We start from the raw sequence: 24541 nt of genomic DNA, 5'->3' as shown, positions 1-24541 counted from the left end.
AGGGTGTGAGTCATCTCTGGGGTTTTGATTAGTGTCATTCCACTTGTTGCATTTGGTTCCACTTGGAGATTTCTTGGATCTCTTACTCATCCCTGAGCGAATTCAGAGAGGCAAGTGTCATAAGAGAAGTTTCTAGAAGATTCCATGAGCATCCACTTAGCAAACTGTCTCAGACATTTGTCCATCCTCACCCATCACACCCTATAGAAGGCCTAATCAGTATGCATCGCACCTGGCTAGTGTAGAAGTTAGTATGCATCGCACCTTGACAGTGGAGCAGTCAGTATGGTCCAGTTTAGGCCAATTCTGGATGGTTTCTTAGGTGGAACTTTTGGGGAATGATGTAATCAAATGACCATGTTCTTTTAGGGTATGAAGCAACTCTTTTAGGGGTTGAAGAGCCCTAGTTTATTGACATATAAGATTGGGGTTGAAGTTCCCAAATATGTCTATAACAGTAGCCCCCTAAAGCATGAAGTTGTAAATCTTGATGTCAGGTGAAATGCTTTATCATGAGGAATCGAGGTTTCGAACTGGAAGGTGACCTGTATAAGATACAATACAATACATCATTATAATATAATTTTCATGGTCTAGCTGAGGTGGGTATTCCGATGCTCAGCTTTATAAATTCATTTCATGTACATAGAACAAATAGTCATCTGCATATGCCGACTGGTGATTCTTCAGGTGTAGAGTCATCATCCTTGGTCCGGATGACCATCTGTGAAGCATCTTTGTACATTTGATGTTTTTATATTCCTGAATATGTCGCACCTTGGATGGATGAAACTAGATACAGGGCCTTCAAACTCATTCAATCTTCACTCGATGTATAAGTCGATCCATGTGAAGAGATGTTCTGAAGTCGAACATGGAAAGACATCGCCTGATTACCAACCAATAATGTGAGTTGTTAACAAGTGCGAGAGGAATCACCGATAATGATAATGACCCTCAAGGTACTATAGTACAATTCACGTGGTGTGAATTTATGATCCGATGTCGAACACCACGCAAAATCTTTTGGTCGAAGGCCATTAATGTCAGCATGTCACTGGAAGTGAGAAACTTTCCATTGAGGCATGTAATCTTCAAAGCACTGAAAGGGGTGTTTCTAAGTCGACTTCTTGGATAAAGAGCTGATGTCGACAAGAAGCAACTCATCATAGGAGGGCCTTGATGTATCCCAAATCTATGACACGAAACAAAGAAAATGATTTCTAGAGGTGAAAACAATTTGACGACACAACATTCAGGAATGGCGGTCATGAAAAGATGAAGGTTGGAGGTATTGCAGTGGATGAGGCATTAACTGGATTGTGGTTTCTCAACTGAATGACTTCTCTTGAACATTTCAATGACACTGAGATGGATTGGTAGCGTTAACCCCAAAATATGGATGGTGTGGAAGACCAATGGTTAGAGGACCGGTGAAAGAAATAACCCAACCTAACTCAATAATGGTGATGGAGTGAAAGTGTCATGTTCAAGAGAAACTTGCTACGATAAATTTCTTCAAGTTTCTTCCCTTTTTCCCCAGTCATTATTGACCATTACCTCTTTATTTTTGTCAAGCTTGAGGAGGATAACATATGCTTGTTCTATAATTTGCCCTTCAGGCAAACCTGTCGGTATGTTTTAATGAGTCTAGTGACAGTGAAACTCGGTCTTGTCTAGAATGGACAAGTTTGTTGCTATTGTTTTAACAAGTTTAACGACAAGGATAACTCGGTCCTCTTCATGTTTAGAGAGTTTGAAAAGGGACAAAAAGAAAACTCCATAAGTTCTTTTTCGTAGAATAATCCCTTAAGTCCAAAAAAGGATAAAATAATACAAAAGGGATGACTTTTCCGATCACTTTAATGAGCCGAAAAAGACAAGCGCTTGATCCTTTTTGTGAGATAATCCCTCAGGTCCGGAAAAGATTAAAATATACGGGAGGGATGACATTTCCAATCACTTTAATGAGCTAGAAAGGCTGGTGCTCGACAATCTTTTCATATTTAACGAGTCTAAAAATGGTTTAAAGGAGACTTGTTTTGAGGAAAGAGTGGTTTCTAGGGTAGCAACTGGTTCCGGGTGAGATTGGAACTTCTCAAAACATGGTCATTTCTGGGAAGAGGTTGGCTAACAAGACCACTCGTTGTAGCTGTTCCTCAAAAAGGGTAAACAACCAAGTGGAAGCGTATGATCGGCCAAAAGAATGGAGGTGATGAGAGGTACACAACCAAGGTTCAAAAGGCTAATAGAATGACAATCACAAAGGTTAATTACTCCAGTTGGGTTCATTTTTTAATGAGCTTGAACCATGGGGGAACTCTGCTCAGTGGTGGGTTTATTTTTTAACGAGCTTAAACCATGGGGGAACTATGCTCGGTTTTAGTTTTCTTTTTATGCAAGCTCTAAACTAAAAATCGAAAAAGAAATCGAAAAAAAAAGGAAAAAAACTAAAGCTTGAAACAAAACTAAAAGGCTAGAAAACGACAAAGCTAAAAAGCTAGAAAATGAAATTGAAAAAGTTTGCATGCCCCCAGCATGATGAAAAGGAGAGTCTCTAGTAGCCATATGGAAACTTCTGAGGTTAGGTAGGATGGTTTCGTCCGTAGAATAGACAAAACACTTCCTTAGCTTCATCCGCAAAATAGACAAAGGTGAATGGTGTGTCAGACCAATCACATAACCTACAGGGAAACCATGTTAGGCAGGATGGTTTCGTCCGCAGAATAGACAAAACACTTCCTTGGCTTCATCCGCAGAATAGACAAAGGTGAATGGTGTGTCAGACCAATCACATAACCTATAGGGAAACTTATCTTTTCAACTAGGTTCATCCGCAGAATAGACAAGAGTGCATGCCCCCTAAGCTTCGTTACATTCACCGGACTACTCCTGGCAATCAGGTGGATGGAATGAAGGTTGGAGAGACACTTTCGATGCAAAAGGACCATTTAGGGATGATGTTTGACTTGGAGCTGTGCTTGAACCGGGAAATGAAAGCTGGTCAACAGTGAAAATTTTGCCTTCATGTGGGAAACACATCACTCGGAAGAGTGTTGAAACAATAGCCTCCATGTTATAAACATAGTCACGTCCAAGGAGTAGATTGTAATATAATGGTCCTGGGACTACCATCACGTTCAGATGAACGGTTTTCTTTCCCAAAGTGATCGGTAACTTAGGAAGAATCCCTAATGGTCGACTGCTTCCTTTGTTAAAGCCTAACAGATTTCTTAGATGAGGGATCCATTTATAGATGTGTCCAAGGGTGTTCCCCAGTGGAGTCGCCATTTTGTTTCTGGGAAAACTAGCGTCTTTTCAATCGACTAGCCCTCTAGGCTTGGCAGCTACCCTAGAAACAACAGTTCAAATTAATTCAATGATTTCTTCTATACACAATGGATAAAAGAAAGATGAGTGGACCAACCCAGAACTTCTGCTTAATCCTTTGCTTGATCTTTCTCCCCCTTGATAGAGCTTGCAACTCCTCTCTGTACTTATCCCACTTGAAGAGTACCTATAGAACCACAGTAGCAAAGAAACATCAAAGCATCTTGATCTATGGTAACATAAACACTACAAAATCAGATGTATAATGAACATACAATGGCATTCACAAATAATAACATTCACAAGTGTACAATTATATGGAAGAAAACTTGAAGAACTTTATTCAATAGAAGGGAGAGTTACAACCCAGTTGTCTGATCTAGCATCATCCTCCCAACATCAATCCCTCTTCACCTCATGAAATAGAAAGATCACACCAACAATACAATGCTCTTGTCTCAAACACAAACTATCAGCACTTCCTTGCAATTCACAATATTCCAGCCTCCAGATCTCTTAGATGAGGGATCCATTTATAGATGTGTGCAAGTGTGTGAGTCATCTCTAGGGTTTTGATTAGTGTCATTCCACTTGTTGCATTTGGTTCCACTTGGATATTTCTTGGATCTCTTACTCATCCCTGGGCGAATTCAGAGAGGCAAGTGTCATAAGAGAAGTTTCTAGAAGATTCCATGAGAAGTTTCTCGAACATTTGTCCATCCTCGCCCATCGCACCCTATAGAAGGCCTAATCAGTATGCCTCGCACCTGGCTAGTGTAGAAGTCAGTATGCATCGCACCCTAACAGTGGAGCAGTCAGTATGGTCCAGTTTAGGCCAATTCTGGATGGCTTCTCAGGTGGAACTTTTGGGGAATGATGTAATCAGATGACCATGTTATTTTAGGGTATGAAGCAACTCTTTTAGGGTTTGAAGAGCCCTAGTTTATTGACATATAAGATTGGGGTTGAAGTTCCCAAATATGTCTATAACATGTGGCTATGGTGTATATATGGTAATTTTAACTTCAAATGTTTTAAACATTGGGAAGTTTATGTCTAATTTGTTTTTAATTGTATAGTATATCTATGTAGAAATGTAGTGCTAAATAACACAATTGTTCCACCTTGACTGTAAAGTGTTTCATAATCCCACTACTAAGTGTTACCATGAATGGCACACATTTCAACTGGTTAGATTGAATAGGGTGAACACGTTGACAAATGTGGCTTACAAGAACAGTCCAACTATATTTTCATGGGAGCTCATAAATGAACCCCGACGTGAATCCGTTCCAACCAAAGACACATTGCATGTAGGTTACTATGACCTTACAACTTGACAAATGGATTTTATTGATTGCAGATAATAAGGTGTAAAGAAGAATGTGACCAATGCACATACATATATGGTGATGTGATTAGGTGTGGATGGATGAAATGGATGCATATGTGAAATTGACTGATACCAAGCATCTAGTGGGCATAGGGATGGAAGTATTTTATTGGCCTTCTAGCCCTGATAGAATAGAGTCCAATACCTATACTTGTGTGCATCAGGAAGGAATCGATTTCATCCACCACCACCAAGCTGCTGGCATCGAATTCTCTTCTATACACATCTATCTAAGAAACTAGTAAATTTGTTGAAACAAATTGTAGTGTAATTTCTATCTCATGTATCTCAACCCCATTCAAGGGATAAAACAAATTTCAGTGTAACTTCTTTTGAATCAATGGATAAAATTATTTTCATGTTGTCAATAAAATCTTTTTGGAAAAATCATATTGGGTGTGGGAAATGTTCAATGTTTTGAGGGACACTCTACCTATGAAAATAACGTTGTTTATTCCTAATGGTTGGTGGAGTGTCCTAATGAATTTTCCACACACTACACATTTTCTTCTAGAAGCATTTGATCCACAACATCAATTCAAACTGTGGAAACCTTCATTCCCAATCTTCTTTTCATTTAAAATATTCAAGGTTAAGATATATTTTCTCTTTGGTTTCTAACACAAACATAATTTCTTCTAAAAACATTCGATCACCAACATGAGTTCAAACTGTGAAAACATTTTCATATAAAGATGAAAAGATCATGGTATATTTACTATTTTGATATTATGCACATTCATTCTTTTCCATCATAGTTCAATGATGATATTACATAGAGTGACATACCCATCTTTCACTAAAATGAAACATCTTCGAATATTTATCTTGGTGCAATACTAAAGCTTTTTATAGGGCTTCATATAGTAAATGATAATGTTATGAGCCTTCTCTTAACAATATTAACACCAAGGTATCCTTCTGCACAGGATTTCCGAGAACAATGATCTAGACATTTCAGATTTGAGACATATAGGCTAGGTGGTTCACATTTATGAAATCATATTCTTCTAGTTTTCTCAGTTTCAAACTCTAGATTTAGTCATAAGTGAAGCTAAGCGAAACAAAATTTGATTGATATTGAGTTTGGTCAATAACTGGGATGCGTATGGAGGGAAAGCACAATATGTAAAATAGGGGCGAAATGATGGTTTGAATCTCCCCTCCAATGATGCATTCTTCTCCAATCCAACCCTCAAAAATTACTTCAAATCCTATATTAAGGTATATAGCTCGAACCCTAGGAGCGAGTAAGTTATTCTAATAATAAATATACAATTTTCTTTTACTATCAATTTAATTAGAATTGGTTAGAAATTTCAAGCTTTGGCTGAACACTCCAATAAAACCAATCATCATATATGTATTGAAAACTCTTGTGTTGTGGCCAAAATTTATCATTGTCACCAGGAGAAATTTAGAGAAGCCATCGAAATAGGTAAACACCCTAACAACCTTAACTGTGATGATGGATGGAAAATTAGTGATAATTAGATCCTAACTCTCACCTCTTAACCTGCCTTCCTCTAAGTGTTCCTTGCCCTCTTATTTGCACTAGCCCTACATTCACTTAACCATTCCTCAAATCATAAAGAATAAATAAAAATCATAATCACCAAACAAAAACAAATTAATCAAACAACTTTAATTTGATCATATTCAATTCTAAAAACAATATAATTCTTTATGAAGTAATTATCAATAAGTGCATAGAAATATAATTAAATTCACAACATACCTAAACAACATCATACACTAAACCTAAAAAAGGACATATAAGTTTTTATTTAATTTAATTCAACAAGATTTAATAAACTCATAACATAAATTAATTTATTAAGACATAATAATGAATTGGGTTGATCATTATTAGTCACCAAGTATTAATTATTATTTATTTTTAATCATTCAAGCATAACTTAAAAATTAAAATAATTATATAGTTAATAAATATGTATCAATATTTATCATTCAAACATAACTTAAAAACAAAATATTCATATAATTAATAAAAATTAATTAATAATACACATAATTATTAATAAGTTTATAATCACTAATTAGTATTAATTATGAATTAATAAATTTCTAATCCTAAGAAGGAAAAACTAGACATTTAATTAGGAACTAAAAATAAAAATAAAATAAAAATATATAAATAAAAACAATAAATTAAAATATAAATTAATTGTATAATTAATTTAAATTTTTAATTTATACATTCACTTAACCATTAATTTATAATTAACTTAACCATTCCTCAAATTTTTTATTCATTGAAGCATAAATTAAAATTAAAATAATCATATAGTTAATAAATATGTATCAATAGTTATCATTCAAGCATAACCTAAAATCAAAATAATCATATAATTAATAAAAAATAATTAATAATACACATAATTATTAACAAGTTCATAATCACTAATTAGTATTAATTATGAATTAATAAATTTCTAATCCTAAGAAAGAAAAACTAGACATTCAATTGGGAACTAAAAATAAAAATAGAATAAAAATATAAAAATGAAGCCAATACATTAAAATATAAATTAATTATATAATTAACAACAAAATAAAATAAAAGTCTGAATTAAATATGTCGGCTAGTATTCATTTCTAGACCAACCCTAACTTTATTTATCAAACCTATTGAGTTTTGACTTATTCATTCTTGGATCTATTCCTGAAGATGAACCACAGAGGTTGGTTCGAAACGTTGATTCCAACAAAAGATGAATGTGATGACTCTGGAAGATAACACTACACAAAACATAGATCACAGAAGCCTGAAATCTTTAATTTGATTATAATCGAGTGGAAATTTTAAATAAGAGAGATTTGTAATAATCCAAGTTTCATACATGATGTAATGATGACCTTTTGAGATTTTCCGAATACTATATCAATCCAGATTAGTTCTTCCCAATGTTGTATCAATTTAGATCATCAAATATTCATTTAAAATTATGGATTATCTAACTTTTTATATTACCAAATTATGACAATTTAAAAGCATTGTTACAGAATTACATCACTTCCAGACCTCTTAATTTATTTTTGAATCCTAAGAAGCAATAAATTTTCACTTTGTATAAACTCTTTTTTTATTTGAATTTTATACTTCTATTGGATCTATCTCAATTCGTCAAAGAAATATGGATTTCTTTTTGTATATATTCCATGGATTAACACTACTACTATGTTCTTTTGTCAATTAAATTATTGCAACAACTTATGGAAAAATGAGATAGGAAACTTTGTTATAGGGTACAAGTACGGATCTTAAATCAATAAATGATAGGTAAAACAAGTGGCAACAAGAAATAAATACATCCACACTATCCAGTACCGATCTTCTTCTATATGTTTGTGCTTCACATTAGTTTACACAAACTGCAAGATTAGGCTATCTCTTGTGCCCTAATGCCAACAACAAGGATCTTACATCCTTTGTTCTAATATTTTTTTTTGTCTTCTCCTATTGTGAGAAAAAACTTCTTATAACTTGTGCTGCATTGTATTGACTGTAGCTTCATTTCCCCATTTGCAAGCTATCTGTGCATCTTTGAAGTCTCATACTAAAGCAATATTGGTTTTTTACTAAGTGCTAGTTTGTTAGCTTCATGACCAGTTAGGGTGAGGGCCACTGCTCTTCATTGTTGTTCAGCCAATAGGATAAATCTAACCCTAATTTATTCCAAAGTGCCATTTTGTTGGTTCCATGATTAGTTAGGGCTAGGCCTCTTCATTTTTATTCAGCCAATAGGTTAAGCCTAACCCATTTTAGCTATTTTTTCTCTAGTTAATGGGTTTGTCTATCTGGTTTAAGTATCTAGGTGGCTCTAGTGTATACAGGGTCATTTTAACTTCAAAATTTTTAAACGTTGAGAATTTTATGTCTTTTTCTTTTTTAATTATACATTATATCTATGTAGAAATTTATTCATGAATAACACATCTATTCCACCTCAACTATAAAGTGTTTCACAATCCCACTACTAAGCACTACCATGAATGACATACATTTCAACAGGTTATATTGAACAATGTGATCACATTGACAAATGTGATTTACAAGAATGATCCAACTATATTTGCTTTAGAGCTCATAAACGAATCCCAGTGTGAATCCGATCCAACGGGAGACACAATGCATGTAAGTGACTATGACCTCTGCTACTAGACACATGGATGTTCTTGATTGTAAATAATAATGTGTAAAGAAGAGTATGATCAATGTACATACATATATGTTGATGTGATCAAGTGTGGATAGAATAAAAGGATGCATATGTAAAATTGATTGATCCCAAGCATCTAGCGGGCATAGGGATGGGAGGATTTTATAGGCCTTCTAGCCCTGATAGAATAGAGTCTAATCCCCATACTTGTGTGCATCAGGAAGGAACATTTTCCACCACCAAGCTGCTGGCATCGACTTTGCCTCTATACACATCTATCTCACCAACTGGTAAATCTGTTAAAAAACTTGTTGTGTAACTTCTTTTAAATCAATAGATAAAACTTCTTTTGATGTTTTCAATCAAATATTTTTGGAAGAAACTGTGTTTGGTGTGGGAAATGTCTGATGTTTGGAGGGATGCCCTACCTCTAAAAATAGTGTTGTTTGTCCCCGATAGTGGGTGGAGCATCCTCAGAAAATTTCCACACACAACACAATTTCTTTTAGAAGCATTTTATCCACAACATCAGTTCAAACTGTGGAAATTTTCATTCCCAAACTTCTTTTCATTTAAAAGATTCAAGGTTAAGATATATTTGCTCTTTGGTTTCCCACACAAACATAATTTCTTCTAAAAACATTTGATCGGCAACATGAGTTCAAACTGTGAAAACATTTTCATATAAAGATGAAAAGATTTCGGGTATATTTACTCTTTTGAGATTATGCACATTCATTCTTTTCCATCATAGTTCAATGATGATATTACACAGCGTGACATACCCATCTTTCACTGAAATGAAACATCTTCGATTGTTTATCTTGGTGCAATACTCAAGCTTTTTACAGGGTTTCATATAGTGAATGATAAGGTTATGAGCCTGCCCTTAACAAGATTAACACCAAGGTATCCTTCTGCACAAGATTTTTTAGAATATTGATCGATAATGTCATATCTCGTTTGTGAAAAATGGGAGGCGAGTTCATATTGAACACAGTGAGAAGACACTAAAAATGCCTCTATTATTGTTTGAATTTGGAATCCCTAAAAGAGATGGAGGATACAAGGATATTTGCATAGAGGTTGTGTATGATAGTGTGCTAAGGTCCTCAAGAATTGGTGGAGCAGTATGAGAGAGCCTAGTATGGCAGCTAGTGTCTCCTATTGAAGCCCCGAAAATTGGGTCGACAACAAGTGGGATACCCGCCTGGTCCGGACCTTGGTTGGCAGCTCCTTATCCATTTGGTATAGCGGGTCCGACTAGGGATAATGGGATCAGTTTCCCAATCTATGAGTGTGTGTGTGTAGAATTTGATGTTCCTGATCTAACAGTTCCTAATTAAGATATTCTAATTCAAACTTTAATCTAATTCTATGCTATTGTAATCTAAAAAAACAGCAACATCTAAGTCTATACTAACCCGGGATGTAATTCTTCTATTATTCGATCTAAAAAGATTTCAAATAACAACTGGTAATAAAGATCATTCAGCTATTATGAGAAAAGAAATCAATAAGAATGAACCACTTCGCATAAAAAGTTAGACGAAACAGTTGTGAAAAACTTATCGCATAATGAGCTATTCATACATTAAGCATAAATAAATAGCTATCACCGTACAAAAGTGCCAAATGATAACTCAGGCATTCATGCAATAATACATAAACAAATAAAAACTGTATATCACTTTAACACATAAGCAGCAATGGTCAAGAGATAAAAGTACCATTTATGACTAGTCCTACTCATGAGCTTCAAGCGACAATGATTTATCTCTCCTTGCTCTAACATCCACTAAGAGTACAGAAGTGCAACATCAGTAGCAGATATCAAATGAAAACATCAACAAATCCTATTCCATTCATTCAACAAAACCTCCTCTGTGGGTGCAAAAGCGCATGTTCCGAGGACAAGTTTTTGATAAATTTCTGGACCCTTCTCTAAATGCATGAGAAGTGTTATAGACATTTTTGTGCCTTACAGCATTGAGCATGAAATTTCCATAATCTAAGGGATCCAAAGTCCCTAAACATGTTGTTCCTACCCCTAGAGGAACAAGGCTAACAAACCACAGCAATTCACAGAAGTTCTCCACCAGAAACTGCTCAAAAACAAGTCAATTCAAGATCATGTCAATGGCTCCACTGGTTGTCTGCGCTGAATGTCAATGGGTCCACTGGCTACCTGCGCTGAGCGAGAGTGGACATGTGGCAAGCTCATTTCTCAAGGTGTCACAACCCAGGAAGCTTCCAAAATGACACTTGCCTCAGGGAATTCGACTGGTGATGAGTAAGAGGTTCCAAATCTCCAAGTGGAAGCAAGAACCTCCAAGTGGAATCAAGAACTGATAGAGGGAGAGGACACTAGTCAGATCTCAAGCTGACTCATCCTCTCTCCAAACATCTATATATGGATCTCTCCTCCATGAGATCTAGAGGCTGGGATTTTGTTATTGCAAAGAATTGCTGTTGGTTTGAGATTGGAATCATTGGGTGTTTAATGCTTTGAAGGGAGGTGAAGATAGGAATTCCATTTGCTAGGAAGGAGATGCTGGATTGGAGCCCTCTGGGTTGTATCTCTTCCTGAACCTTGTTATTCATCAATAAAGCTATCTTGGTTTCTCCTATATATTGATGTATCTTTGATGTATGATTGCATTAGTATGTTTAGTTTACTTCTAATCCTGAACTAGTTATGATGATGAATCTATGTCTTTGTGTAGTGTTCTTCTCTTGTGATCTTGCAGAGACCTATTGAAGCTGGGCGAGCGAGAAGACAAGTAGCTGGGAACTCCCAAAGAGAAGAGAAACCGGATCGAGGGACAAACAGAAGACATCGGTTAGTCCATCCATCTCTCTTCATTCTTAATTCATAAAGGAAGAATACTAGAATAGCTGTCTCTGTTTGTTGCTAAGGCACTGTCACACCTTAGGTGGATAGGATCGTCCTGCATAGGCATTTTTCCCCACAACAAATTGGCGACTCCGCTGGGGAAATTTGTTTTAGTCATTTTATTTGTGTCTCTATCATTGTTTGTTTCATAGACTCAACAGCAACAATCGAACTGCTTCTGCTATTCTCAGTTGCAAAGTAGACAGTTGCTACTTTGATCCAATCACTGGATTTGTCTATGATCTGAACAATGGACTCACAAATGATTTGATGATCCTTTGTGACAGATATTAGTACCCCCTCAAAGCATCCCTTTGATTGCACCTTGCTTGTTGCTTTTATTTGTCCTGAAACAGTAGATTAATTAGCAATCTGTGACCCAGAACCCAGTGAGAAACTCTCGTTTCTCGTTCAGCATGACCCCTGTGAAGGGATTCTGCATTTCAACACAGGTCCCGTGAAGGCCACCTGCGCTGAATGTCAAAACCCTAGTGTTGAGGTTGCGCTGATCCAGTTTGTCCTTGTGCAGCTGGGGCTCTCTGCTCTGTTTTGCCCTGTTTTGATCTCTGATTTTTGCAGCTTGTAACCAGCGTAGGTACCAGTCTAATAACTCCTTTTCTCTGCTTAAATTCCGCCTCCTTTTGTACAAAAAGACTGTGAATGTTTTTATGTGTTTGTGGCGTCATTTACAGTTTTCCTTTGCATGAGTGAAATAATCATCCTGTAGCCCTTGATTCAGATCTGTTGATTGTGATCTTAGGAGAGAGTTCATTGGCTGTTTATAGTTGATTATACATTTGCTTTTGCTTATTGGTTTGAGTTTGTCTCTTTTAAGTGTTGAAACAAGTGTTCATTTCAAAAGTCGTAAAGTGTTGTAATCTCTTCTACCCTTTCTGATTTCGAAAAAGTAAACTTGTTTGTACTTGTCATTTAAAAGCAAATTCAAAGTTGTACACAAAGCTTTCTTTGTAGGCATCAATACTAAGAAAGCGGAAAACAAACACCTGCATTGTGCATTTGCATTTTGATAGTTTGCATGCTTGATTTAGGAAAAGTGCATTAGAGTGCTAATTGCTCTTTGAGAAAAGATGGTGTCTTTCTTTTCCCTTAGTAGCTAGGATTTTCAAAGTTGAAAAGATATAAAGCTTGCTTATCATCTTAGACTGCATTTAGGAATTGTATCATACATCTCGTGGTGATCCAGAAAGGCAAACATCTAAAAAGATCAACTTAAAATAAACTGAATGAACTTAACAACACTTTGCAACATAATGCACAACATAGAGGTCTAGGCTAGAGACGTGTTCCGGCGTCGTAAAGCCTGGTGACTGTCGATCTCGTTGAAGGTGGGTGATTCCTCCTGAGGGACGATAGCGCCAGTACGGATTGTGCTCCCATGTACCGTCGTGTATATATTGGGAGACCCCTATAGGAATATAACCTTTATCTTTAGGAAGGCGTGTCGGCCACCCTACTGATCGCAATGCACTGAACACATCATTCAGGAAGGTCGACCGCCCGTACCTTAAAAAGTATTCTGCGGTTTTGCGAAAAGTTTGGCACACCCTCTGCCTAGAACTCCAGAGCAGTTCCTTTTGGCCCTTTTCAGACTCTATAACAGAAAAAGTCCATCCGAGCATTTGTCACTTCGGGCTCGTTAAAACATCGAAGGAGACTAGAGTCATCTTTAGCTTTTTCTCGACTCTTTAAAAGTGAAAAAGCAAGTTGTGTCTAAAGCGTCGTTAAAAATTTATTTTAAACAGAACAATCACCCTTTATTCCCGCGTTGATCTTTAGGTTGAAAAGATGTAGCCCACCAACCAAGGAATTCCCCTTGGTGGAAATCCTAGTCCCTTCTCCTCTTAGGGAGATGTTGGTGCGCCCCACATGGCCACTTTGTCACTTCTAGGATTGAAAATTGGCCTGCCGGTCTGGCTCTTTTCAACCAATGTCGTTCAGAACACCACTATTCCTGAACAGTTGAGTCAACAGTTAGACTAGACCAGAGTTGCCAACCAGCCTTCGACTTCATATAATTCTTCCTCTCCTCCTTCCTCTTCGCTTGACGGAACTGGTAAAACAAAAAACCGAGTTCCTAAGGAGAAGAAGGAGAAGAAGAAGAAAGAGAAGAAGAAGAAGGAGCCAAAGGCAACTGGGGGCAAACAAGTGTCGTCTGACAAAAATCCACACACAACACTGACCAGGCCTAAATCGCCATGTGTCATATACAAGGGAGACCACTTCCACAGAGATTGTCCCTGCATCCCTCGGATACTAAGGGACTGGTCTCCCTGTTTGCACAATTCGGTAGCATCGACCTCTGATAGCCATGTTGACTGCTCACCGTCAACTAGCGGGAGTGAAGCCCCAGGATAGAGAGGGAAAGCTAGATTTCCCTACAAATTGTGTGAAGGCGATCATGCCATCCACCGTTGTCCCTTCTTAGACGAGGCAAAAAGAGTTTTGGAAGATCGCCCGATTTTACGAGCGCAACTTCCTCCTGGATATCAAAAACTCCTGCCAAGTCCTTCGCTAGTTGAGAACCCGGCTGGCCCGCTCAGGTGGTCAGCCGAAGCACCTATCATTGAATATGAACCGTCTGAATCCATACCTGACGAAAGTCAAAAGGTTGAGGCGGCAGTTGACCCGGTTTTTCCTTCAGAGGCTCTATCTTCGAATGATACCATCACAGAGGAGAATAAAGATGACACCGTCCAAATTCTCTTCATCAACACTGACTCTGATGAACAAGGGGGCAATGCCCCCATTCCTTTATCGCAGGAAGGAAGTTCGTCAGAACGATATCCGGCCGTCTATTCGGTCCCACCACCAAGCAACCTAGTTGTCTCGTTCGACTGGAACCAACTAGGCAGACCCCGGTTGCCAGCCAGTATACCATTCAGAATTATCGTTCAAATATACAAAATGGTAATGGCTGGCACAATTATTGATGAGGGGGCATCTGTGAGTATCCTTTCCTCTATTTCTTGGAAAGCGCTTGGTTCGCCAGCGCTTTTGCCTGAAATGAGAAATCTATCAGGCTTTGATAAAGGAACCAGTCGACCTTTAGGGATCCTCCCCAATGTGCCCGTAACATTGAAAGGGAAGACCGTTCAAATGAACTTGGATTATAACCTACTCCTTGGATGAGACTATATATATTGCATGGGAGCCGTCGTCTCCTCACTCTTTGAAGTAATGTGTTTTCCGCATGAAGGAAGAGTGGTCAAGCTCGTGGACCAACTTTCATTTCCTGGATCACGCATCGCAAATAGTCATGTACCATCCCTAAATGGTCTATTCACGCAAGAAGTGTCTCAACCCACGGTCCGTCCTCCTGATGAGCGTGAGTAATCTGGTAGGATATGACTGGAACCCAGGGGGCATGCGTCCTGGTCTGCTTCGCAGGAAAACTTTGGGTATAGAGTAGGTTTCCACGGGAGAATATGACTAGTTTGTACCCTGTCCGTCTAGGAAGAGGGGTTATTCTAGAATAAGATTATTTTGTCAAAGTTATGTGAGTTGGCGGGCTTCGTCGCTCACCTTTGGTAGACATTGCCAAGGAAGTGTTTTCTTTGAAAAATTAACAAGACAATCTTTGGGTAACCTGAAAGAGGTAGGCCTCTCTCGGCAAGACAAATGTTTTGGCGGAGGTGAAGTAGAGGTAACCTTGAAATCGTACTTTATTCCTGGGGGCATGCAAACCTTTTGGAGTGCAAGCAAGGAGCGACTATTTATTTTTAAAATTTTTAGGACCTCTAACCCTTTAAACTAGTAGGATTAGTCGTTTCCGAACTTGCATAATGAAAGGATCCGGAGCAAAGCTTACGTAAGATCTAAGCTCCCTAAAAAATAGCATCCTCAATGAGACACTCTTATCATATGACTGGTAGAATCGAGCAGTTTTAGCATACCGTTCATGCTCATTAAAAAATAAACGCAAGATCCGAGCAGTTTTAACGCGGACTTCATGCTCGTTAAAAAATAAACATAAGCAATGAGCAAGTGTTTCCACCAGTGTTTAAGCTCATTTTAAAATAAAAAATGAGCCACCACCCGGTAAATAACCATTGTGAATGTAATCTTATCAGCCATTAAAGCCTTGGTCGTGTTTGCACCGTCACCTCCACTTTTCATTTGGCTGATTGTTCACCTCCATATGATTGTTTACCCATTTTGAGGAACAGCTGCGAAGAGTGATTTCACCTAGCCATCCTTGTGACACTGCCGTGATTGGAAAATTCCAACCTGTACCTGGAATCAGCTACTAACCTTGTTTATCACTCGTTCCTCAAAAGACGAGTCTTCTTTAAGCTCTTTTCAACTGACTCGTAGAATATGAAAAGATTGTCGAGTCCTTGGCCTTCCAGCTTGTTAAAGGGATAGGAAGTGCTATCCCTCCTCTAGATTTTAATCTTTTTGGACCTGAGGGATTATTGCACAAAAAGATCGAGCGCTTGTTTTGTTCGGCTCGTTAAAACTATCGAAAACTCATCCCTTCTGTATTGTTTTATACTTTTTCAGACTAAAGGGATTAGATGATGAAAAAGGACTTTTGGAGTTAACTTTATGTACCTTTTCAGACTCTCTAAAAATGAAAAGGACTGAGTTATCTTTGTCGTTATACTCGTTAAAATCACTAAATAGCGACAAACTTATCTTTAGACGAGAACGAGTTTCACTATCGCTAGGCTAGTTAAAACATAGCGATGGGCTTGCCCGAAGGGCAGGTTATAGAACAAGCATATGTTATCCTCCTCAAGCTTGAAAAAAATAAAGAGGTACTGGTCAACAATGACTGGGGAAAAATTGGGAGAAACTAAAGAAAACTTTGATGGTAGCAAGTCGCTCTTGAACATGACACTTTTCCTCCGTACCACAATCGGGTTGGGTTGTTTCATTCACCGGTCACATCACCATGGTCTCTCCATACCATCCATATTTGGGGTAATGCTACCGATCCATCGCATCAGTGTCGCCATATGTTCAAGAGAAGCCGTTCAGAAAAGTCAACCGTGTCCCATCCACTGCCATACATTATCCTTCATCCTTTCATGACCGCCACCCTGAATCATATGTCACAGATCGTTTTCACCTCCATCAAAATCATTAGCTCCGTTTCGTGTCACTGATGTGGGATTCATTAAGGCCCTCCTTTGACGGATCGCTTCTTGTCGACATCAACTCATTATCCAAGAAGTTGATCTAGGAACAACCCCTTCAGTACTTTGAAGCTTGCATGCCTCAATGGCAAGTTTCTCACTTCCGGTGACAGGTATACATCAATGACCTTCGACCAGAAGATTTTGCATGGTGTTCGACGCCAAGTCCTTTATTCACACCACGTGAATTGTATTGCAGTACCTTGAGGGTCATTATCATTATCGGTGATTCCTCTCGCACTTGTTAACGTTTACCTCATTGACCGGTAATCAAGCGATGTCTTTCCATGTTCAACTTCAGAACAATTCTCACATGGATCGACTTGTACTTAGAGTGAATATCGAACGAGTTTGAAGACCCCGGATCTAGTTTCATCCATCCGGGCTACGATATATATTCAGGAAAGATAAAGACATTTGACATGTACATCATTGCAGCAGATGATCATCCTACTCAAAGGATGATAATTTCATCAAAATTATCAGTCTACCATCAGACGATTGTCTGTTCTATGTACAAAGAAATGAATTTATAAAGCTGAGCGTGGGAATGCCCGCCTCAGCTAGATCATGAAAGCAGTATTAAAAATAATGTATTGTATTGTATCTCATTACAGGTCTCCTCCCAGCATTGGATGAACTTCGGACCCTCCTGGATAAAGCATTTCACCCGATAAACAGCCTCATACTTTAGGGGGCAACTGTTATAGACATTTTTGTGCCTTACAACATTGAACATGAAATGTCCATAATCTAATGGATCCAAAGTCCCTAAACATGTTGTTCCTACCCCTAGAGGAACAAGGCTAACAAACCACAGCAATTCACAGAAGTTCTCCACCAGAAACTGCTCAAAAACAAGTCAATTCAGGATCATGTCAATGGCTCCACTGGCTGTCTGCGCTGAATGTCAATGGCTCCACTGGCTACCTGCGCTGAATGTCAAAGTCAACACTGGCTACCTGCGCTCAGCGAGAGTGGACATGTGGCAAGCTCATTTCTCAAGGTGTCACAACCCAGGAAGCTTCCAAAATGACACTTGCCTCAGGGAATTCGACTGGTGATGAGTAAGAGGTTCCAAATCTCCAAGTGGAAGCAAGAACCTCCAAGTGGAATCAAGAACTGACAGAGGGAGAGGACACTAGTCAGATCTCAAGCTGACTCATCCTCTCTCCAAACATCTATATATGGATCTCTCCTCCATGAGATCTGGAGGATGGAATTTTGTTATTGCAAAGAATTGTTGTTGGTTTGAGATTGGAATCATTGGGTGCTTAATGCTTTGAAGGGAAGTGAAGATAGGAATTCCATTTTGCTGGGAAGGAGATGCTGGATTGGAGCCCTCTGGGTTATATCTCTTCCTGAACCTTGTTATTCATCAATAAAGCTATCTTGGTTTCTCCTATATACTGATGTATCTTTGATGTATGATTGCATTAGTATGATTAGTTTACTTCTAATCCTGAACTAGTTATGAATATGAATCTATGTCTTGTGTAGAGTTCTTCTCTTGTGATCTTGCAGAGACCTGTTGAAGCTGGGCGAGCGAGAAGACAAGTAGCTGTGAACTCCCAAAGAGAATAGAAACCGGATCGAGGGACAAATGGAAGACACCGGTTAGTCCACCCATCTCTCTTCATTCTTAATTCATAAAGGAAGAATACTAGAATAGCTGTCTCTGTTTGTTGCTAAGGCACTGTCACACCTTAGGTGGATAGGATCGACAATCCAACATCTCTTTCCCAGCAAAATGGAATTCCTATCTTCACCTCCCTTCAAAGCATTAAGCACCCAATGATTCCAGTCTCAAACCAACATCAATTCTTTGCAATCACAAAATTCCAGCCCCTAGATCTCATGGAGGAGAGATCCATATATAGATGTTTGGAGAGAGGATGAGTCAGCTTGAGATCTAACTAGTGTCCTCTCCCGCTGTCAGTTCTTGATTCCACTTGGAGGTTCTTGCTTCCACTTGGAGATTTGGAACCTCTTACTCATCATAGTCGAATTCCCTGAGACAAGTGTCATTTTGGAAGCTTCCTTGGTTTTGACACCTTGAGAAATGAGCTTGCCACATGTCCACTCTCGCTCAGCGCAGGTAGCCAGTGTTAGCTTTGACTTTCAGCACAGGTAGCCAGTGTTGGCTTTGACATTCAGCGCAGACAGCTAGTGGAGCCATTGACATGATCCTGAATTGACTTGTTTTTGAGCAGTTTCTGGTGGAGAACTTCTGTGAATTGCTGTGGTTTGTTAGCCTTGTTCCTCTAGGGGTAGGAACAACATGTTTAGGGACTTTGGATCCCTTAGATTATGGAAATTTCATGCTCAATGCTGTAAGGCACAAAAATGTCTATAACAGTTGCCCCCTAAAGTATGAGGCTGTTTATCGGGTGAAATGCTTTATCCAGGAGGGTCCGAAGTTCATCCAATGCTGGGAGGAGACCTGTAATGAGATACAATACAATACATTATTTTTCATACTGCTTTCATGATCTAGCTGAGGCGGGCATTCGCACGCTCAGCTTTATAAATTCATTTCTTTGTACATAGAACAGACAATCGTCTTACGGTAGGCTGATAATTTTGATGAAATTATCATCCTTTGAGTAGGATGATCATCTGCTGCAATGATGTACATGTCAAATGTCTTTATCTTTCATGAATATATATCGCAGCCCGGATGGATGAAACTAGATCCGGGGTCTTCAAACTCGTTCGATCTTCACTCTAAGTACAAGTCGATCCATGTGAGAATTGTTCTGAAGTCGAACATGGAAAGACATCGCTTGATTACCGGTCAATGAGGTAAACCGTTAACAAGCGCGAGAGGAATCACCGATAATGATAATGACCCTCAAGGTACTGCAGTACAATTCACGTGGTGTGAATAAAGGACTTGGCATCGAACACCACGCAAAATCTTCTGGTCGAAGGTCATTGATGTATACCTGTCGCCGGAAGTGAGAAACTTGCCATTGAGGCATGCAAGCTTCAAAGTACTGAAGGGGTTGTTCCTAGATCAACTTCTTGGATAATGAGTTGATGTCGACAAGAAGCGATCCGTCAAAGGAGGGCCTTAATGAATCCCACATCAGTGACATGGAACGGAGCTAATGATTTTGATGGAGGTGAAAACGATCTGTGACATATGATTCAGGGTGGCGGTCATGAAAGGATGAAGGATAATGTATGGCAGTGGATGGACACGGTTGACTTTTCTGAACGGCTTCTCTTGAACATATGGCGACACTGATGCGATGGATCGGTAGCATTACCCCAAATATGGATGGTATGGCGAGACCATGGTGATGTGACTGGTGAATGAAACAACCCAACCCGATTGTGGTACGGAGGAAAAGTATCATGTTCAAGAGCGACTTGCTACCATCAAAGTTTTCTTTAGTTTCTCCCAATTTTTCCCCAGTCATTGTTGACCAGTACCTCTTTATTTTTGTCAAGCTTGAGGAGGATAACATATGCTTGTTCTATAACCTGCCCTTCGGGCAAGCCCATCGCTACGTTTTAACGAGCCTAGCGATAGTGAAACTCGTTCTCGTCTAAAGACAAGTTTGTCGCTATTTAGTGATTTTAACGAGTCTAACAACAAAGATAACTCGGTCCTTTTCATTTTTAGAGAGTCTGAAAAGGTACATAAAGTTAACTCCAAAAGTCCTTTTTCGTCATCTAATCCCTTTAGTCCGAAAAAGTATAAAACAATACAGAAGGGATGAGTTTTCGATAGTTTTAACGAGCCGAACAAAACAAGCGCTCGATCATTTTGTGCAATAATCCCTCAGGTCCAAAAAGATTAAAATCTAGAGGAGGGATAGCACTTCCTGTCCCTTTAACGAGCTGGAAGGCCAAGGACTCAGCAATCTTTTCATATTTTACGAGTCAGTTGAAAAGAGCTTAAAGAAGACTCGTCTTTTGAGGAACGAGTGATAAACAGGGTTAGCAGCTGATTCCAGGTACAGGTTGGAATTTTCCAATCACGACAGTGTCACAAGGATGGCTAGGTGAAATCACTCTTCGCAGCTGTTCCTCAAAATGGGTAAACAATCATATGGAGGTGAACGATCGGCCAAATGAAAAGTGGAGGTGACGGTGCAAACACGACCAAGGCTTTAATGGCTGATAAGGTTACATTCACAGTGGTTATTTACTGGGTGGTGGTTCATTTTTTATTTTAAAATGAGCTTAAACACTGGTGGAAACACTTGCTCATTGCTTATGTTTATTTTTTAACAAGCATGAAGTCCGTGTTAAAACTGCTCGAATCTTGCGTTTATTTTTTAACGAGCATGAACTGTATGCTAAAACTGCTCGATTCTACCAGTCATATGATAAGAGTGTCTCATTGAAGATGCTATTTTTTAGGGAGCTTAGATCTTACGTAAGCTTTGCTCTGGATCCTTTCGTTATGCAAGTTCGGAAACGACTAATCCTACGAGTTTAAGGGGTTAGAGGTCCTAAAAATTTAAAAAATAAATAGCCGCTCCTTGCTTGCACTCCAAAAGGTTTGCATGCCCCCAGGCATAAAGTACGATTTCAAGGTTACCTCTACTTCACCTCCGCCAAAACATTTGTCTTGCCAAGAGAGGCCTACCTCTTTCAGGTTACCCAAAGATTGTCTCGTTAATTTTTCAAACAAAACACTTCCTTGGCAATGTCTACCAAAGGTGAGCGACGAAGCCCGCCAACTCACATAACTTTGACAAAAGAATCTTATTCTAGAATAACCCCTCTTCCTAGACGGACGGGGTACAGACTAGTCATATTCTCCCACGGAAACCTACTCTATACCCAAAGTTTTCCTGTCGAAGCAGACCAGGACGCATGCCCCCTGGGTTCCAGTCATATCCTCCCGGATTACTCGCGCTCATCAGGAGGACGGACCGTGGGTTGAGACACTTCTTGTGTGAATAGACCATTTAGGGATGGTACATGACTATTTCTGATGCGTGATCCAGGAAATGAAAGTTGGTCCACGAGCTTGCCCACTCTTCCTTCATGCGGAAAACACATTACTCTAAAGAGTGAGGAGACGATGGCTCCCATGCAATATATATAGTCTCGTCCAAGGAGTAGGTTATAATCCAAGGGTCCTTGAACGACCATCACGTTCATTTGAACGGTCTTCCCTTTCAATGTTACGGGCACATTGGGGAGGATCCCTAAAGGTCGATTGGTTCCTTTATCAAAGCCTGATAGATTTCTCATTTCAGGCAAAAGCGCTGGCGAACCAAGCGCTTTCCAAGCAATAGAGGAAAGGATACTCAAAGATGCCCCCTCATCAATAATTGTGCCAGCCATTACCATTCTGTATATTTGAACGATAATTCTGAATGGTATACTGGTTGGCAACCGGGGACTGCCTAGTTGGTTCCAGTCGAACGAGACAACTAGGTTGCTTGGTGGTGGGACCGAATAGACGGCCGGATATCTTTTTGACGAACTTCCTTCCTGCGATAAAGGAATGGGGGCATTGCTCCCTTGTTCATTAGAGTCAGTGTTGATGAAGAGAATTTGGACGATGTCGTCTTTATTCTCCTCTGTGATGGTATCATTCGAAGATAGAGCCTCTGCAAGCAAAACCGGGTCAACTGCCGCCTCAACCTTTTGACTTTCGTCAGGTATGGATTCAGACGGTTCATCTTCAATGATAGGTGCTTCGGCTGACCACCTGAGTGGGCCAGCCAAGTTCTCAACTAGCGAAGGACTTGGCAGGAGTTTTTGATATCCAGGAGGAAGTTGCGCTCGTAAAATCGGGCGATCTTCCAAAACTCTTTTTGCCTCATCTAAGAAGGGACAACGGTGGATGGCATGATCGCCTTCACACAGTTTGCAGGGAAAACTAGCTTTCCCTCTCTGTCTTGGGGCTTCACTCCCGCTAGTTGATGGTGAGCAGTCAACATGGCTATCAGAGGTCGATGCTACCGAATTGTGCAAACGGGGAGACCAGTCGCTTAGTATCCGAGGGATGTAGGGACAATCTCTGTGGAAGTGGTCTCCCTTGCATATGACACATGGTGATTTAGGCCTGGTCAGTGCTGTGTGTGGATTTTTGTCAGACGACACTTGTTTGCCCCCAGTCGCCTTTGGCTCCTTCTTCTTCTTCTCTTTCTTCTTCTTCTCCTTCTTCTCCTTAGGAACTCGGTTTTTTGTTTTACCAGTTCCGTCAAGCGAAGAGGAAGGAGGAGAGGAAGAATTATATGAAGTCGAAGGCTGGTGGGCAACTCTGGTCTGGTCTAACTGTTGACTCGACTGTTCAGGAATAGTGGTGTTCTGAACGACATTGGTTGAAAAGAGCCAGACCGGCAGGCCAATTTTCAATCCTGGAAGTGACAAAGTGGCCATGTGGGGCGCACCAACATCTCCCCAAGAGGAGAAGGGACTAGGATTTCCACCAAGGGGAATTCCTTGGTTGGTGGGCTCCATCTTTTCAACCTAAAGATCAACGCGGGAATAAAGGGTGATTGTTCTGTTTAAAATAAATTTTTAACGACGCTTTAGAGACAACTTGATTTTTCACTTTTAAAGAGTCGAGAAAAAGCTAAAGATGACTCTAGTCTCCTTCGATGTTTTAACGAGCCCAAAGTGACAAATGCTCGGATGGACTTTTTCTGTTATAGAGTCTGAAAAAGGCCAAAAGGAATTGCTCTGGAGTTCTAGGCAGAGGGTGTGCCAAACTTTTCGCAAAACCGCAGAATACTTTTTAAGGTACGGGCGGTCAATCTTCCTGAATGCTGTGTTCAGTGCATTGCGATCAGTAGGGTGGCCGACACGACTTCCTAAGGATAAAGGTTATATTCCTATAGGGGTCTCCCAATATATACGCGACGGTACGTGGGAGCACAATCCGTACTGGCGCTATCGTCCCTCAGGAGGAATCACCCACCTTCAACGAGATCGACAGTCACCAGGCTTTACAACGCCGGAACACGTCTCTAGCCTAGACCTCTATGTTGTGCGTTATGTTGCAAAGCATTGTTAAGTTCATTCAGTTTATTTTAAGTTGATCTTTTTAGAAGGTTGCCTTTCTGGATCACCACGAGATGTATGATACAATTCCTAAATGCATTCTAAGATGATAAGCAAGCTTTATATCTTTTCAACTTTGAAAATCCTAGCTACTAAGGGAAAAGAAAGACACCATTTTTTCTCAAAGAGTAATCAACACACTCTAATGCACTTTTCCTAAATCAAGCATGCAAACTATCAAAATGAAAATGCACAATGCAGGTGTTTGTTTTCCGCTTTCTTAGTATTGATGCCTACAAAGAAAGCTTTTTGTACAACTTTGAATTTGCTTTTAAATGACAAGTACAAACAAGTTTACTTTTTCGAAATCAGAAAGGGTAGAAGAGATTACAACACTTTACGACTTTTGAAATGAACACTTGTTTCGACACTTAAAAGAGACAAACTCAAACCAATAAGCAAAAGCAAATGCATAATCAACTGTAAACAGCCAATGAACTCTCTCCTAAGATCACAATCAACAGATCTGAATCAAGGGCTACAGGATGATTATTTCACTCATGCAAAGGAAAACTGTAAATGACGCCACAAACAC

At 39.3% G+C, this 24541-nt stretch overlaps 1 pseudogene; it reads left to right on the top strand.

Annotated features, from left to right (window-relative positions):
• The window catches only part of LOC149147272 (mannan endo-1,4-beta-mannosidase 6-like), a 50396-nt pseudogene extending 41195 nt beyond the window's left edge, over positions 1 to 9201 (top strand).
• Positions 9202 to 24541: the final 15340 nt, after the last annotated feature.

This window comes from Pinus tabuliformis, chromosome 9, assembly GCF_031772625.1.
Source record: "Pinus tabuliformis cultivar Carrire ecotype Pingquan chromosome 9, CPIR1, whole genome shotgun sequence".
NCBI classification, from domain to species: Eukaryota; Viridiplantae; Streptophyta; class Pinopsida; order Pinales; family Pinaceae; genus Pinus; species Pinus tabuliformis.
The sequence above is the reverse complement of the archived record's forward strand: the minus strand, read 5'-3'. Positions and strand labels throughout refer to the sequence as shown.